The sequence below is a fragment of the Cupressus sempervirens genome, chromosome 5 (genome assembly GCF_028749045.1).
Source record: "Cupressus sempervirens isolate cs-2001-9-10 chromosome 5, ASM2874904v1, whole genome shotgun sequence".
NCBI classification, from domain to species: domain Eukaryota; kingdom Viridiplantae; phylum Streptophyta; class Pinopsida; order Cupressales; family Cupressaceae; genus Cupressus; species Cupressus sempervirens.
The window spans coordinates 282,444,771-282,457,458 of NC_143122.1; the positions used below are offsets into that span (position 1 = coordinate 282,444,771).

The window sequence follows — 12,688 nt, forward strand, 5'->3', positions numbered from 1 at the left end:
TGCTAAGGTCAAGAGTTTATCTATAAATCTCCATTCCTTTATCTTTGTGACCCTGCATGATGTGAGACATAATAGACATGGCTTATTCTATGTGTCAAAACATAGAGGCATTAGATAAATAAAAAGACATAAGATGCATTACCATCTCCTAGAGAAGAATACTTATGTTGACTATATAGTAGTGGAGGAGCCCTTGTAAGTGACATGAAGGAAAGATTAAAGGGCTTTGTCCCTATTTTGTGAAACCCCTCTAGTTCCATGCTTGGAGCACTTCCTTATTCCAAGTGCAAATAATCATTGACATATAGATTAAAATAATTGTTGAAAGAAAATTAGAAACTTGTATAAGAAGTTTAAGAAATCTCCATTCAATACACGCTAGGCCTACGAGATTCACAAGCATTGGGATTTTTAAAACTAGCACCATAGGCTACAACACTCCCTCTCCTATTGACATTAATTAGCTCATCACATAATCTCCCCACTTATTCAAACATGAGAAGTGCCACTTTGGGGATATGATATACCTCATGGAGGTGGTTCACAAATACCAGTTCCACCTGTGAGTGGCACTCTATATGGTTATGACCATGCTCCCCCTAATTAGGTGAGATATGATGTAATGTCCCCTTTTGTCTAAATAAAATTTTTAATGAGAAAATATAAATATAATGAATATAATAAATATAATATAAAATATTATTACATTAAAAATAATAAATATAATCTAATAATATTAATAATCATTATTAATTATAATGTTATTACATTGGTGATAACGATGAATAATAAAGTATATATAGATATAATATTTCAATTACTAATCATACTAGTTGATGATTTAAAGTATGATTAATGAAATCATAACCAAGAAGAAAATATATCATGTCTACTATATTGTTGACTATTGTCAAAGAGAAAAGACAAACACATATGATTTTGAGATAATGGGACATGAACATTGAAATAAGGGTTCAACATTGTTTTGCTAACATGGCTTCTAGCTGGATGCAATCTACCAATGTTGAACCAGTCATTTACATTGGACATCTCCTTATCAATTTCCTAGCGAGACACATAATTAATAATATAACATATATCCTTTTGAATAATCATTTCCACATGATAATTCCACCAACAGGCATCCTACAAATTGCTAACCAGTAAGATTACCACTACAAACACACACTAAGATATAAATACACATAATAACCAAATAGTATGAATTAATATGATTACCCTTAGGTAATATTTGATAAGAATCTAAGTAGTGATGTAATTAGTAATATAGGTCATTATGATATCACGATCAAAATTTAACTGTGTAATTTTTTTTGAGTCAAACTCATTGAGCCATGCTTCATGAGTTAAATCCTGATAGTAATATCACAATTTGACTTGTTGTGGAAAATATCTCCTACTTATCAATATGGGACATGGGTCATAGTTCCATCTTGGCTATATATAAAGCTACTCAATCTCATTTTGGAGAGAATGTGAGATTAGACCTTCATCCCCTTTTATTTATTAGATCTGCATATTTGAGCAATTAGCCATTTGATTTTAATTGTTGCATATTTACACAAGGAAGAAGTACATAAAAGGGTTAGAGATTCCAAGATATGCTTAGAAAAGAGGATAAACCATGACAAAATTAAAAGAAAATAAATAAATAGCAATAAAAGTCAACTACTGATAGCATCAGAGAAGAAGATAAGGCACAATTTTTTTATAGGATTAGAAATAGACATTTGAATATATGTAGCAATTATATTTAGAGGAATATTCACTACTAGAGATCAAAAAAACACCAAATAAAGGAGGTATTCTATCAACCATAGCTAGAACACCACTATTCATAACAATGACAAAAATCAAGAACATTATTAAATATTGCAAAAAGAGTGTTGAATCTTTGACATATTAGCAAATTGACCTACAAGATCCCTTTGCATTGATCAATATAGTTGGCATACAAATAAGTGTATAATTGTCAATATAAAGGACAAATATTTAGATGATTACATCAAATCCGTACATACTTCAAATACTTGTTTAGAGTAGATGAGAATTCCTAACATATTCAAAGCACTATAAGACAATATTAAATACAAGTTAATTGATTTGAGAAGGAAGTAGGTGTTGGGCGTTCATTTTGCATTGAGGTCAACGACATGAATCCATTGCATAATTCCTCTGTTGAAAAGAAAATATTTTTAAGGATCTACTCCAAGGTTCAGTGTTTGTCTTGCAATGTACCAAAATCCGCTTAGTAGACGATAAATGTGAGTGTTCACAAGGATGCCTTTGCTGGTTCTAAAAAAAACTCTTTTGTCTTGGAATTGAAGTAAAATCTATTTTCTGTCTCTAAATATCACACCAAAAGAACAATATTTTTGTATTTTCCATTTTTTCAATGAATGCAATTCTAGCAATGTAACTACTATGAGGTCCTATTCTAACAAGGGGTTAGCAAAGAAAATAGTGAAACTGAAAGAAAATAACATGAAATTGAAATTCCTAAATGAACATAAGCTATAGAGCACAACACGCTGCGAGTTAAACCTTCGAAGAAATCGGTAGGAAACCAATGAAAATAGAAGCAACACTTCCTAGAATCCATTGATGTAATTGTCAGTGAGAATCTTTAACAAATTGAATGATGTTTCACTCTTCATCAAATCACAAGGCCACAAAAAGTGTGCTCATGCAAGACAAAAAGCTATGTAGAAACAATCAGGTGATTTCTTCTCAAGCTTGTTACGTCAACGAAATTCATATATCTATAGAAAACACCAAAACTAAAAGATTGCACAACCAGAAACAATGCAATAAACCTTTGGCTCAATCAAAATCTCATGAATAAAATCCAGAAAACAATGACACATTCAGGCAAGCATAACTACACTCCAAATGCTAGCACCAAAAGCATAACTTTATTGCATAATAATGGTGGCCGTTTTACATTTTACAATGGGGTATTTATAAAAAATTGTCTTCTCAATTTGTGTTGAGAGTGAGAGATATCTTGATGCAATAATATGCTTTTAAAAAATTTAAAAAAATTAAATATATACAAACTAACAATCTAACTGGTGCTTAGAGGGACTCCATCCATATTTTATTCATTAATTGGATGCATGAACCCTTTACATGTCAAAAAAAATGAAAGCATGAGAGAGAAATTAGGAGGGAGCCATCAGTTGAAGTAGAAGTGCATGGAGACACCAAAAATAGAAGCTGGCCCTTCACTAGGCATGTGTTGGAGTTAACTTGCCATCAGAATGTGCTCCTAATGCATGGAAAGTGATATTTTTGGAACTGGTAGTCAATTGTTAGTGCACCTTTGAATTGTGGAGCTACATGAAAATGTGGAGCTGCAGAGCAGCAGACCTACATACCTGCACAACTATGTACCTGTAGAGCTGCGGACCTACATACCTGCAGAGCTACGTACCTATAGAGCTACGGACTTGCAGAGCTCAATTCACCAAAAAATCAAAGTTCTCAATGTTGAAAATGGTTTCTGGGTTTTTCTCAAATGAGGTTTTAGATCACTTTTTGTATACATTCCATGCCTCTTTCTGATGATTTACACCCTTTTTATAGCCAATTAATTTCATAAACTTGCACTCCCTTTGTTCTTCAATCAAAAATCTCAAGGCACCTACGTTGAATCTTGTCCCTAATAGCTGCATAAGATGAGGAACTTGATTTGCTTTATGCATCCAACCTCTGTATCTTTGACCTTTATCTTCTCTCCACCTGTCCAATCCTTCCCGGTGAGAAACCAAGTGATCCAGATTATCCAAGATGATAAAATGTTTGCAACTTTTTCATATTTTTTCACAACTTTTCTAGGCATTTTTAAATGACCTTTTTGGAGGTCTTTTGCTCAAACTTTCAAGTCAGAACCTTCATCGGTCCCTAAAATTGGATAGCCAAAGGCTCACTATTTTAGGGACTGAAATTAGATCTTCAGTTCTTCTTTCCAACGGTGTAAGTGGTTCTGAATTCCAAGGCCCGAGTCAAAAGTTATGACTTTGACAAGTTGAGGATGCCATTTTTACCTACAAAAGAAGCAAATATTTGTCCATAGAGTTAACAATGCATAGTAAAGACATACTAGCTACTCAAACAAAACTGGAGGTGAATCTTGAAATTTGGCTAAGTCTGAAATTCTAAAGCCTTGAAATTTGGCTAAGTCTAGATTCTTGAAGCCCTAAAATTTGGCTAAGTCTGGATTTCTAAAGCCCTAAAATTTGGGTAAGTCTGGATTTCTGAAGCCTGAAATTTCCTAAAATCTTTACCTTGTCTCGGGGAGGTCTGAAACCTATCTCAAAAGATTCGTCACATATATTAAAATATATCTTCAGTATAAGGAATTAATTATACGTCAACTTATACTTAAATGATATATTTTAAACCCCTCTTATAGCTACTCAGACAAAACTGGAGGTGGAAGGGCAGCTTGGGATACGGTGCCTTGGGAGCGTGACAATGCAAATATGCATGACGCGCCTTGATCATGCATGCATGCACATGCACAAACCACAACATAGTGCATTTGCGAGGTGTGATCCTGTGGTAGAGCGCGTGCTCGCAGCGGTGCACGTGCATGGTAGAGCGCAATGCAGCGGCGCGCGCGCGCGTGGTGGTGCACGCTCGCAGGTTGGAGCGTGACGCGATGATGCGCGCTTGCAGTGGCATAGTCGAGCATGCTGCGACATGCTTGTGGGGGCACATAGAAAATGTGCATGCTACAGTGGAGTGTAGTGGTGCACGCACTACGTGAGTGTGCGGCGGAGTGCACGCATGTGATGGTGCAAGCGTGCTGTGACTCGATTGATTTTTTTTTTTTCAATTTTTTTAATTTTTTGTGTTTTTTGATTTTTTGATTTTTTTGTGTTTTTTGGACTCAACTTTCAAATTTTGACTCTAAAATCCTAAGGTCTAATAAAACTCTTCTTCTCCCAACTCCCGCACTATGAGTCTGGGAGTCAAAAAAAGTAGGGGGTCCTCATTCCTAGTAAGGAATGGGGCGTGTGTTGTGAACACGACAACAGTAGGCATATTTCAAAAAGAATATTAATCCCATATAAGTTCATTATAAAAAACTTAAGGATTAAGTATAAGTTACTAATAAATAATTCTATTGTGATTGACATTTGAGTTCATTATTTCAAGACTCTAAGATAATTTAGAAAGGGACACGACATTCACATATCGTAGTCCATATGTGAGTAGCACTCCATATGGTTATGGCCATACTCCCCTTGGTTGGGTTGGATACAAATGTACCTCAAAGTTATGTTTCTCATGTTTGGAGATGAGCTAGGTTGGGGAATTTTTTAAATTTAGACATCTTTTGAACTATCTAAAGCCACATTTATCTTGTGCAATCAACTATAACCTTTAATGCATTACTCATCAAAGATTTCAACTAACAAAAATGCTTTGACACATAAATTACTTCAAGGAAACAAAATCCATATTATTAGCACAAGTTTATGTGGAGGGGATTCTTTGATATTAATGATAGCTATGAGGTTTTGACATTGAATATCACACTTGATGAAGCTTTAATATTTATATATAATCTAAATTATCTAAGGGTGAGAATCGTGTATTGAATTAGAGAAAACCCTTATGTACCTTGCAAGTAAAAAATACCAACAGTGTATTGTCCTATGGATTTTCCAAGGTCAACAATTTCTCTATACAAATCCCTTGGTCCCTTGACACCATCCCCCTACTATCCCCAAATTAAGGCCCCTCTGCTTGCCCATCCTAAAACTTGTCTCCCCATTCTGCTAACCCCCTATCCCCTAGGACGGTGCAACTATGTGGGTATCAGTCCAACACTAATATTCATTGTTATTTGTTGAAATTAATTATTAACTTATTTATTAAGATCAAGTAAATTTGAACCCAAGATCTCACAAATTAAAGGATCACAAGTTACCATTGTGTTATAGGATTTTTCCTTAATAAATATCTTACTATTGATGTAACTATTGCACCTTTTTTTGGTAAAAGTATTAGTATTATTTTGAATTTAGAGACATGAATTTAAAATAGGAAGGATTGATAACCTTGTGAGTTCACAAGACTCAAATAAACCACTGAGATAAATCTTAATGCTTGTGGGCTAGAGGGCTTAGATTTCCCTTGGGTTTGAAGTTCCACAAAATATATTGCTCTATGATGGAATACATGATCAACAATATATGTCTATAGAATAGGTGGTGGAATGGAACATAGGCCCTCCATTCTATTTAGCTCAAAAAAGATGGATGACCAGCCTCCGAGGTGAATTGAGGGATGGAAGGGTGGCTAAGCTTTGGTAGAACAAGTGCGATCAACCTTGAGATTTTAGTTTATAAATGCTTCAACAAATTTCTAATAAGGTTATCAAAAAATTTCATGATGTATACTAATGATTTGTCAAAAATAAATGTTGACTTTAGATTTAATATCAATTTTTAAGTGGCTAAGATTGTGCACAAGACATAAACTAGTATTTATTTTGTTAAAGACATTATCAGCTAGTAAATCTATACTCTTTAACTATATTTAATAATTTTTTATTTACATTGGGAAGTATAATTTTAGGGAAAAATATAAGAATATTGCCAAAGAGGACATTACATAAAACTTGTAGGCTCTATAAGAGATGATTATTAGTCCTTACCGGCCATAGGTGGGGACTAATATTTTCACATCACTCTTGCATTAACATGTGCCTTGATATTGGGAAATTTTTAAAAAAAATCACACATAATCTTGCCTTCTTCTTTCATTTCTATATACCACTATTTTACCTGTGAATTTTCTAGCATTTCTATTGGTCTAGCAACCATTTTCTGGTAGGCTTTTCTTTTATGCATGCAAAAAAAATCAGCTTGAAAAAAATCAACAATCGACCCATTGTCTCCACAACCTACAGTATGTGCCTCTTTACATGCTTTGCTAAAGTTAGTGTCTCCACCTAGGTGTCATTACTTTTGTGGCTTCTACTTATTTCCTTGAAATGAGTATTATTGATGGATTTCCTTAATTACCACAAACTATTTTACTTTTCTAGTGTGCTAAATTCCTTTGCCCTTTAGTTGCAGATCATCAGGTATAGCCTTTTGATGCATCTCCTGCAATTTTCTATAATAATTGAGAGGGGGGTGAATCATTTATCCAAGGTCCAGATGTACTATTAAATCTTTTCACAGCTTAGTGAACCCATAATTTTTTTTTATCATCATGTATGCATCTATATGATTATGCAATCAATTAAAACTTGTAGGTTACTATCAAATCAATTTGTAGAAATGTAGACATGAAACATAATAGATTCAATAACACACTTGACATAATGATTTATGTGGAAATCCAATTTGGGAAAAACCACCAGTAATAAGCTACTCTTTCTCACTCTTCTGAAGTGATACCCTAATAGGTCAACTTTATTCTAGAGGATTTACCCTAGATTGATACAATTATTAGAGTGTAATAGTAAGGATTGATCTCATAACAACTTACAACTCCATTTGTAGATTGTAGATCTCTATTTTAGTCCTCCATTCTACTTGGCTTTCACACACTTCAGCTTTGATAACGTATTCAACTTTCAAGCATCCATACACTTAAGCCTTCTTACTTAACTTCCCAATACACACCCTTCTCTTAGGTCACTAAATGAAGAAATAGCCTAGACTTGTTGCTTTCCTTGGGTTCTCACATATGACAACCTTTTCTTTTGACTAGCCATCTCTATAAATAGAGAATTAAGATATTTTATCATTCATTCTCCATCATCCAATTTGGGGTTAGGATAGATTAGGTAGGATTCAATGAATTTACCCTTTATTTTATTTCATTCCATTCTAGAAACTTCTCCTTCAATCCTCTTTGAATTCATCTCAAAATGGTTTACCATGAATTCTATGCCACTATCTGATTAATCGTATCTTCCACACGATTCACATAATCCAAGAAATGAACTTTGACAACTCAAAACCATCAAATTCACAATCTTTCTAATAATTCTAACACTTGACATTAACTAGCTTCTGATGCTTAGCACACACTATGTTTCTCAACATCCACTATAAAATCACTCAGCATAAACTAAACTTTACTAGTGCTCGACATCAACTGTTTCACTCGGCTTACACTAAAATAGACTTTTTCTCAGCTCCAATTGATTTTTTGCTTGACTTGTACTAACTTTTCTCAACACCTACTATCCACTTAGTGAAGCTTGGTAGACAAACTTCATTTAATTTGTTCTTCTGAACTTGCTTAGTTTAGTGAACCTTTACAACCATAAGTAGATTATCAATGCACTATAATATCATTTTCTTAGCTAGTTCTTGTACTCCTTTTCCATATCATAACTCAACCTTTCCTTTAGGTGCTATCGATACATCATTTTGATCAAATCCTCTTCATTAATCAAACAAGTGATAGTACTTAAATCATATAAGTAGTTGTCTTACTAGTAAATATCAGGTTTGATATCAGTGGCAATACAATGATTGAAACACATTTATCATACTTGTATCAATCCATTTTCAACAATCTCCCTCTTTGGCATTCATGGCAAACCAAACTAACTAGGTTTAAATAGTAAGACAAACAAAAAACCAAAAAGAAAATAATTCCTTGTATTGAAATCTCTCCCTCTATCATCAATTTTCATCTTCTGAATAGGTTACAAAATTTTGTTATGTTTAGATCAACAGACAATCAACTCATCCTTATGGCTCCCTCTAAATTACTTCTTATATCTCCCTCTACATTATCTTCCTCATACTAGGTAGATGTAATCAATAGATACACTTTCTCTCTCAGTAGTCAGAATTTCTCCCTCATACTGTGTGTTAGGATTTCTCCATCTTTGTTTAGTTCCTTTATGTTTTATTAACAATTTCTATCTCCCTCATAGGATTCTCCTCTTTCTTCAATATCTCTTCTAATTAATTTCTTATTATCTCCCTCAATCACCCTCTTTGACAACAATGCCAAAGACTTGTCATCTTAAATATGTAGATATGAACCATTTCATTTTCTCCCTCAATCACCTTGCTTGTCACTAACTTGTAAATCTATCTCTTTGATTACTTTAGGTAGCTCTTAAAGTAAGATCCATTGTGTTGGCTTTTGAAAATATTACCAGTTTCCAATTACCCTGATGAGAATATGACACATCTAGGGGCAACTAATTCCCATCTTTAACACATCATTTTAGACATCGGGCCAACTATAAGGCTTGACCCTTCTTCACTTAAGGCTCTGCAAGACCTAGGTGGGTGGACCTTAGATTCAATCAATATGGTACCAGTGCAAAAACATACTCTTGAATCTATTAAGCAGAAAAAACCCCTTATATCTCCTTATGACTCTTGAAATGACATAAATCTGCAATAGCTAAATGCAAAAACATGGATTTCATAAGTTGAGTGAGGGCATCACATTTAGGATCTTCAACATGAACGGGAAATACAATTAATTAATAATGTTGAAATCAACAAACCCTCAAATATGCAGCAGTAACAATGAATGATCCTAAAGCTGATCAGTGCCTTAACCATTGGGCAATTCCATGAATCAAATACATACATATGGACATATGGTACTTATTTGTATCCTTAGACCTTTGATCTATCCATTCACCTTATGAATAGAAATCCATGCTCAATCTAAACCTCATTCTTACATGATATACCCATCAGTAAACTTGCAACCCTATTGATTTCCCTAAAGCATTTACATAACCCCTTGAGTTATAGGAAATAATGAAATAGCATACAACCTTAAGGGACTGCAATTACAACCTAAGCTCTCTGTTCAAAGATTATAAAACATTGAAGATTACTGATAAAGGAGACAAGATTCAAGATGAAACTTAACCTGCTGTTCTTTGTATTAATTTCCTTGAAGCAATACATTCATATGCATGAAATGAAAACAAAGAAAAACCTAACAGATCCAAACTATCTATATTATCCTTCCTAATGCTGTTCACATGAGAGAATTATGCTGAAAAATGGTGTCTTAGTATTGGGAATGCATCAAGACTGGAATCAAAATTCCTATTCTACCCTTCAATCAATTGGGCAATGCCACTTGTTAGTCTCTGATTGTCTCTAACCATCCAACTGACACCACATGTCACATTGAGATTGGCTGGCAACCTCATCCTTTATTGCCATGTGTCATTGCCACCTCAACACTTGCTATGTCACTAGAGTAATCCTTGTACATCTTCCCCTATGGTGAGGTAGCGATGATTGTCTGATCTTACACATGGCAACATGTCGTTCATCGATCTATGATCTTGCCACATCATCAAGCACAGGACCCATTGCTATCTTGCCAGATTTTTAGGTTTTTCGATGATTTGCTATGTCACTAGCCAAAAAACCTTGGATTTTCTAGCTAGCAAGGTAGCGACCTGTCGGATTTTGGACTTTTTTGATAGCCTGGAATGTTGATGTCACTGATTTCCTGTATGTATTTTCATTTAAAATATTACCTCTTTCTGGCCTCGAATTGTTGTCATCGAGGACCCACACATCTAGCTTGCAGTTTCTAAAAAACTCATGCCTTTATTACACAATGCATATTGTATGCTATTGTATTTAAACAATGAAAGATCTTCCACACAAGAAATATGGGATTAAACTCTTCTTTCATGCGTAGTGGGCTCCCTATGTATGGTCTGCAACTTTGTCTTGTCTTTTGGGTAGGGTATCCTTATGATGGTGTCTTCTTGGTAACTTGTTGTGGGCAACTCTTTCCAAATGGCGTCCCTTGCCTTAAGATTCTTTTTGTTTGCATTTTCCTACCACTATGTCAATGATGCTATGCCTCTATGGGTTTATCTTTGTTAATACATGCCACTTTCTCTCTTCTTTAGCACCTACCCTACTAACAACTTCCTCTTTTATACCAGTGTGGAGCCCCCTGCCTTTGATCGACAAATACAAATTGAAGCTCAGCTTTGTTGCTGCTTTCATCTTGCACAGGCAGGTTGGAGCTTTCTTTTTTACTGGCATGAATCTCCTTTCTTGACCCTAGGTCTACTGGCTTTTCCCTTTTATGCGAGGTCTTTCTGCCTTCTACATGCCTACTGCCCTTACTTTAAAATTTTGGAAATCTCCTTTTAATGCCGTAGTATTTACTTGTGCTTTGAGTCTTTAGTCTTGACTGGGGCTATTTTTATATTCATTAGCTGGCTCTTTTTAACAATGGCTTTTCCACCTTGCACCATGGAGATATTCTTGCCCATGATGTGGGTGGCTTCCATATTTTGACTGTGTGGATGGTTTGATTATCTTTTTGCTTAACCAATTACCCCTTCTCAATGAATGAGCAAGAAGCATGGACTGCTCTTTTTGATTGCGATCCCCTATCTTTACGTGGAATTTTTGCTCCTTTTAAATCGGCCGGCTCCCTATTCAAATAGCATGGACATCCTTTGTTATAGCTGCGTGTGGTGGGAAGCATTTAAAATGTGTGGATTTTCATTTTATTTACACCAAGCTCTGCTCTTTATTGGTGGCTTTCTTCTTCTAGAAACTCCTCTATTCACATGGTGTGAGTCCCCTTTAAAAATGTGGCTTGCAAAGTGCGGGTTGATTGGATTCTTCCAAATAAGTGTTGGCAATTTAGGAAACACTAACTCAACTATTAAATTTCCCAAGAATTTCACTCTCCTCACACCTAAACCTAGTTTTACATGTGGCCTTACCAAAAAGGTTCCAACCATTTTGTTTTTAGCTGCAGATCATTGGTGAACCACACAAGCTCTTAGTAAGTTTATTCATCACATAATCTCCATATTTTTCATATTCATTCATTGTCATCTTGGTCTTTTTGGAGCATACTGACATCACTTCCATATGACTTCGTAAATATGGTATGCTCCTAACACATCTTCTTACACAAAAAACCCAACATACATGTGATGGTCACATGAAGAGGAGAACAATTGAAATATTTCATTGTTGATCGACAATAGAGATTGTTTTTATCTTGCCTTAGATTTGCACTTCATCATGAACCACGTTCAAGAAGTCATCACATCTTCTCCTCACTTCATTTAGTATTTGTGTCTTTCACATGTCTTGCGAGAAGGCATCGACCTTGAAAAGAGTTCCTCTAGGGGAAATAAATTTTACTCATTTGATACCTATGATTTTTTGGAATTAGTTGGGCCCCAAAGTGGGTCTGGCTTATTATTATTATTTTTTTTCTAAACAACTAAAGCTCAAATTGATCTGCTGAACATCTCATTTTGATTAAGAACGAATTCGAGCACTTCTCTATCATTAATAACTCATTTTATCACCTTCTTGCAACTTGTTAAATTTTTCCCAGAGGGACCTTTGACTATCCTTAAAAATTGATCCTAACCCCTGACCAAGCTCTGAAAATTGGCACTCTAAATCTCTATTCTACATACTTACACCCTGTCGAATCTCGTCTCATGAAGAATTTGAGCTCAAAAGATATTGATCATAAAAGTTGACCTCTTAGAATTTCCTGCAAATAAACATGTCAGAGAACCATAAAATGCTTTTGGATTCGGCTTCAAAAACTAGGAAAACTGACACTTGGGAGAATGAAAATTGGGGTGTTGGTTCTTTTTCACAAGGAGAGTATAAGTCTGTGATTTGGGCTCATG

The 12,688-nt window shown here is 34.8% G+C and overlaps 1 pseudogene; it reads left to right on the forward strand.

Moving 5' to 3' along the window:
* Positions 1-4,618: 4,618 nt before the first annotated feature.
* The window catches only part of LOC149555679 (cullin-1-like), a 122,523-nt pseudogene continuing 114,453 nt past the window's right edge, over positions 4,619-12,688 (forward strand).